Raw genomic sequence first — 7,183 nt, forward strand, 5'->3', positions numbered from 1 at the left:
TTCCTCAGAAGCAGGGAATAAAGGAAAATCAGATCCCAGAGCAGCGATGCATACATTTAAAATGTGTCTTATCTTAAGGAGAACAATAACTCATACATCAATAAAATAAGAATAGGAAAAAAATCGTATATTTCTGAGAACACAGATGATCCATACACCATAAAGTGCCAAACCTACACCATGACGAATCCTTTACTCTGTCTCCATTCCAAGACCTCTGAAGACAGGAGCTTTAGACAGTTTGAAGACATGGGAAAGGGTTGCGAATGGTTTCATGCTGCTCAGTCTAGAGCCTCATCTAGGCTTGAAAGAGCCTTGAGTAAGCAGGAAAGAGAAGGATCCTCTTAGGGAGCTGGTGAACCCTGTTCCCCGAATCAGATGACTCACTCTCACAGGTCCTTATGAAACCTGGTCTGGAGGGAGCACCCTATCAAATGTGTCTGTGTGTCTCTCTCAGGGCCCACTGCTTCTCCAGCTTAATGCTTTTACAATACCTGTATTGTCTGGTGATCTGAGCCTGAAAATATGAGCACAAAGACAATGACATAAAGATTGTGGTAAATGAGGTTTACAATGCTGTCATAGTTGACCTCCCTACAGTTGAATGTATTTCAAGTGGACTCCTTTAGATTAAAAAAATTAAAACACTGTACCAGAGAAAATAAAATTGAAAGGAAAACAATTACCTACCGAAATAAAAAGTGATATGTACACCGTGCTCTCGTACTAAAATGCGACCATAAAAGATGGTCTGGATTCTTCGAAGAACAAAACTGCAAATACACTTATAGCTTTTCAACTGGCTTCCCTGGCAAGGCAGCACACATAATGACAAAGAAGAGTGGTGAATGTTGTCAAAGGGCTTTGGCCAATGTTTTAATGTGGAACAATAACTGTTATTACAGGGTAGTCTGTGAGGAAGTGATGGAAGCGTGCTATAACAAAGTGTCTTATCCAACAGGGCTAACCACTATCATAGGCATATTATTAAGGAAGCAGTGTCTCAAAAGTATTATTTACAATCTATCTAGATTAGTATGTTCATGACAAGGAGCAACAATGAAACAACAATTCCTCAGACACTTTTGGGCTGGGATTCAATCCAATGTTGCTTTGTTGACAATAGCGTTTGAAGGCAACGTTCCTGTGTTTTGAAAGTGTTCAAGATTTAACTCTGTTGCAATGTTCCCCATTCAACTCTTAAAGTGTTCAAATGAACTTGATTGTGGTGTTTGCATAGCTCTACTCTACATAACACCTACATTGTAAAACATAACACTTGATTTAGAGTAAACTGGACTCACTTTGCTTAGTGCTGACCCTATTACACTTTCTCAGTGTAAGAAATTAACATCTGTAATGTTACAGTAAATCGTTTTTGGGTGTTGTTTTAACACTGTATGGTGTAAAGCCAAATTTGCATATTTCCCACAGTGCCTTTTCTTTTCGAGTGAGTTGTAGAGTTACCACCCATGACTGTATTTGTTAGTGACAGAGACATGGTTATCAGATTATCCTTTTAAAGATCTGTGGCTTTCACCAAGTGGGTACCTAGGCGAATGCTATCATAAAAATGTAACTATGACAATACAGACATCATAAGGCCTAACTTGATGGCCTCATTTTACCCTTACCCAAAGTGCTATGTAATTCCTACTGAAATCCAGCCAGTTAGGATATCCAACAGTTGGAATTTTTATTCACCCACAACCTGCATTTAGAATAACTGTCAGGGTTTGGAAAGTTTGTGGATGAGAAGACTACTTAAACCATTTAAACTGGAACAACCATTTCAGTAACGGGGGCAATGAATCTAACTAACTGGATTACTTTAGAAAAATGAATGTTATTTATCTTTGTTGCAAGATATTATCCAATCAATGTACATGCAAAAACACAGATATTAAAAACAATCCCCAAAAAATCTACCTGCAGTAGAGCATGCTGGGAAATATGATAATGATGGGTGCGGTTTTGATGGGACTGTTTTACTTTCCAAAGTGTAACACAATAACTCTGGTTATTAACACCAACACTGGGGGTTATTTTACACCACTGAGTCTTACAGAGTGAATTTAACTCCTGAATCAACACTAGAAATGATACACTGAAAAATGTACACTGGCCAATTTGCTGTGTAAGACTTCTGTGGTTGCTCAATATAAACAGGGTAGAAATTGAGATCTTGGATCTTAGTTCACTTTCCCATAGATGCGGTAAAGAAGTCAATGGAACTTCCAAAAACAATGGAAATGACATGGAAACGTGTGGGGGAAAGATGCCTTGGGGGACAGATCACGAATCTCCTCATTTCTCCCCAACAAAATGAGCCTGTTGTTTATATGTGTATTTCACACTATGTTGAGGTAAAAATCTGAGTACGGATGTCATCCCAATATTCATGTCATCTTGACTACCACCACCGGTTTCTCTATGCTAGCTATGCTATGCTACCAGCTTATACGAACGGGAGTTAGCATTTAGCAGTCATATCTTCTAAACTGTAAAATGGACTACTTCTAATTATAACGCAGCAAAAACAACCAAATATATCAAAATGGGACTTTAGTAACCACATTGTAGGCCTGTTACAATACATCAATCATGACGGATTTGATTAATATCCACTTTGTTAGATCAGATTTGTTCAATGTCTACCAATCCAGCGTCCTTCTTCTATCCCCACAGTCTGCGTTCCATTGACCTCTTTACCGCATCTATCTGATTTGATATAAGATCTCTCACATAATTTATGCCTTTCCTACGCACTTTTCAGTAGTTGGCGTTTAGACTTGCCCTATGCAGGTGCGTGAAGGGCTTTGCAGGCGTGGTTCCGTTGTGCGCGCTGAATACATTTTATTAGACCACTGAAAACCCTCCCACTTGCTGGCCAACAGATTTTATCATTGAGTTTTCATTCAATACATTATTCTAGAAATCCTAAATGAACTTGGTAAGTCTGGCGCTATACTGTCATTTGCGCATGGCTACAGAAGCCTATAGCTTGGGTCTCCACATTTCATCCCACATTATGAAGCCAGCATTTCATAAATTTCACCGTGGAAAAGGTGGTATGTTGATACTGCGTGCTTCAGTTTGCTGTCATATGACTATTTTCACATTTGTCTCCAGCGATCATAAGGTCAAATAGATCTAAAACAATTGTCATTTATATTTACAATCCCCTTATTCAAACGGCTTACACTTTTACCTTCCACTGGGCACACACTGGTTGAATCTACGTTTCAGTTCAATGAAATTAGGTTGAACCAACGTTGAATTGACGTCTGTGCCATGTGGGCTAGCTCTTATCAATAGCTCTTATCAAGTTGTAAATGACAGTGCATGGAGAGTGGTGTTATTTCTATCGGAAAATAAAAGTAGATGTTGTTTCACTTGGAACCGACTGGTTGCTCGACCTTATTCATCGTTTCATAGTGCGTAAAGGTGGTGGGATTATGAGGGTCAAGGTCAGAATACGGTGTATCTGTAGACACACCCTCTGCCACACCTTCATTTCCTGGATCTCCACCTCAAACGAATAGCGGGTGAATAGCATGCTATTCTCATGCTTAAATTCAAGATCAGAATACGCGTAGAGAGAAAAGTGCATAAAAGGGTAATTCAATTCAATTTACGCTAACTTAACTCGGGCTGGAATTCCCACATACTGCACTAGCTGAGAAGTTTATCTCACTTTAATAGGATAGTCACCTATGGATGGTATACAGATGCTCAACTAATAAGAAACGATCAACTACAACTCTGTTAACCTGCAACAGTTTGCCTGGGATCAAGGTTATGGCTAGGGTTGTTGAGCCAGGGTGTGGACATAAAGCTAGGGTTGGGGTTAGAGTTAGGGCTGGTCTATAGTTAGTTAAACAGTTTGTTGATTTTTAAACCATCTGTAGTGGAATATCCAAATATATACAAGTGTTACTGAGAATATTCTTCATTATACTGCCATGATCCTTACATTAAAAAACAATAATATTAGACCTTTTAAAAAAAACACTAAAGCATTGAGTCACACCACCACAGTCAGGCAACTGTCATTTCACGGATCTTGACCTTTAATGGGTGAACCTGCTGCAGGTTGTAATTCAAAGGATCTCTCCATGTTCCATGAGAGACAACCAGGAAGATTGACCACAGCGCCCTATGGGTTACTATGATGTAACATAATGTGGAGTGGGAGGGATGGAGATAAATCGGGCTAAAAACAGCAGCAGCAGAGGAAATTCCATGTGGTTCGGTAAAGAGAGAACCAGTCTCCCACAAAATGTGACCCCGATGGGAAGTAGGTGTTGCAATCACTTTTTTGTTTTTGAGAAACACATGACATCACTGTCTAGAACCTCCTGGCCAGCCTCAGTCCCAGTTCCTTCCTTCTCCTTGCTCACCATCTTATCACGCCAGCCACAGTGGACAACTGGAAAACTGATATTCCCCATCAGACTGGGATTATTCACCTTCACTGGCTAAAGCAACACAAATGTTATCCTGGAGTCACTTACAGAGAAAATACAACATCAAAATAAAGCGAGAAATGCATAACTGGTACTTATTTCCAGAACAACATCTGTTTGTAATTCAAATGAAGGTCTTGGCTAGTGGACTGAGATCATGTACTGAGTGAGTGAGCCTGTGGTTCAGGTCCTGTTTGGCTGAAGAAGCACAGCTTCTCCACTCTGTAACCATGGCACTCCTGTGTGTGGTGTGGCTTCTTTTGGAGCTCTCAGAAAAGCATTGACCCCACACATCACCCATTTGTCCATTGTCTCAATAATTCATAGATTCATTACTTTATAGAGACAAAAATATCTGCTGGGCTGGGATCGCCCCATTCCATCTCTATCTCTAACCTCTTCCCCTCGGCTTTGAAGCCAGGATAGACTCGAACACCAGGGAATGAGCTGATGGATGCCTGAAATGAACTGAGAACAGAGACAAGAACCCCTTTTTAAAGACTCTGGTGTGGTAACATAATGTTATATGATGAACCTGCTGTCAGTAAAGCAGCTTTGGCAGGAAGTGGTGCTCCCCCAGTTCTAGCCCCCCTCTACTAGACAGGAAACAGTGGGGCTGGAAAAATAATCCACCTCATCCCCCTCTCTCCTCCTCCTTTCCCTTTACACCAAACGTATCCTACTAGAAGAGGAACATGAACAACACAAACCACACGAGTGACAGGTCTACTCAGCCAAGACAAAACACCCATCCACCTCAGAATTCTTTGTACATATTATCATAGAACAACATCATTATGCGGATAAAGGGTTTTAAAGTAAATACTGAACTACTGAAAAGTGATAGGAGTAAGAACAACTGTTATCTGGACAGTCAGGCAGCTCTATTGGCAAACATACAGAAATGTTCTGAACCATTACAGAATAATGAATCGGATGAACCACTCTCGTCTTGGCCAGTGATTTACCATCTTTCAGAGAGCTGCTCTGTTAGCTCCACAGTGCAGACACACAGAGATTCTGTCACCTCCTTCTCTACCACTCTCCCTCTCATCACTCCATCCATTTGCTCTTTACTGGAACAATGATCATCATAAACTCTGCTCGTGTATGCAGAAACGAGGGAAGGGAGCGCACAGTATGTTCCTTAACTTTTTTTTAAGTATTGTGTTTTGTGTAAATTTATATCACTATCATGCGCTGATGGTTTTGGACTGCAGGTTCAAACATTTTATTGAAAAAGTAAAGCATTATTGCCACCTTGTGGTTAAAGGCTACTCTCACCTGTGCTTGCACATTCACCCATTTTTATTTAACCGCAGGACCAAAAAGTACGTGGGGACAGCATAAGGTACAGCGATCAAAGACTGATCTTGGGAACACTCACCTATGCTTTATTTGTAACAAACTCCTCAATTTATATTGAGACCAACTAAAGAATCTCTTTAAAATGATCACCATAATGTAAATCAAAAAATCGAAATGTGAAATGGCCTGTTGACTGTGTGTTAGCGGGAATCCGTGTGGATTGTGTTGCTGTGCCACATGGTGCCGCTGTGAGGCAGTGGATGACTGCCACATGTATCCATCACCATTGTAACACAGCTGACAAATGAATGGTGAGATGAAATCCATCAGTCAAGCAAAAAGCCGTTTCCAGATACGGCAATGAAATAAAGGACAGGACGAGAGGGAAAACACAAAGCCATAGCCTCCAGAAGCCCATTAAAATGAATGGCACCATCAGAGCCAACAGCCTCACATTAAGCCATGATAGCTTTCTAAAGGGTGGGCTGGTCCAAGGCGTTTCCTGCTAGGAATAGGTGATGGCGTTGTGTCTTTAAATCCTCACTCTGTGAGGTTGTTTACCCCAGCAGTAAAACAAAACCAATCCTGTTACTGGTCCAACGGCCATTATCACCCATTTCTCACCCCAAAACAGGACAATAAAGAGTAGGTGTGGATAGAGCCATTGATAACATGTTAAACAAGCATCAACTATATGACTCAACGTGTGTGTGCTTGAGTGCGTGTGTTTGTTCCTCCAGGTGTGGCCTGCCCAGCTAACCCGCAGTAATGAGTGTAATTTGCTGGTCATGGTCCAGGCTTGTGACGGGCGGCACTAAGCAGAACAGACCCTTTGCTGCATGCCATAAGTAATAGTCACACAGGCAAAAGACAATCACTGGGTAACGGCCGATTCGCTTCCCATTAGGACCTCTAAATGCCTCATTCCCACTTTGCCTAATTACCCAATTAAAGCTTACTCTGCAGACTTCTCTCTCTCTCTCCTCTTCCCCTTTGGACTACGGATGTGGTGTCATGCTTAGCAATGCCATTTGGAAATAACAGAGGACATGAGGACAATCAGGTTTGGTTTAGTATTCAATAAGAATCAGTTTATATTTTATGAAATTTTAGATTGGTTCATTTGGCTCTTTTGATGGAGACTGTTGAAAGCGTGTGTCCAGCTCTAGTGTATTACAGTAAGAGTACATAATCAGTCCTTTAGCTAGTGAACATTAGTGTGTGAACCAAACAGGTGACAGCAGAAAGACCTGGAGCTCATTCTGGACAGACAATCTTAGCCGTAAATTAATTGCAGCTGTCTTACAATGATAGAAGTCCCATTGAGGGGGGCATCCCAGGCCAAGCTTTCTGCTGATGTGTGTGAGAGAGAGGTGGTACGCCTCTGTTGCTGCCGAACAACTGTC

This window comes from Salmo salar, chromosome 11 (genome assembly GCF_965601325.2).
Source record: "Salmo salar chromosome 11, fSalSal1, whole genome shotgun sequence".
Lineage (NCBI taxonomy): Eukaryota > Metazoa > Chordata > Actinopteri > Salmoniformes > Salmonidae > Salmo > Salmo salar.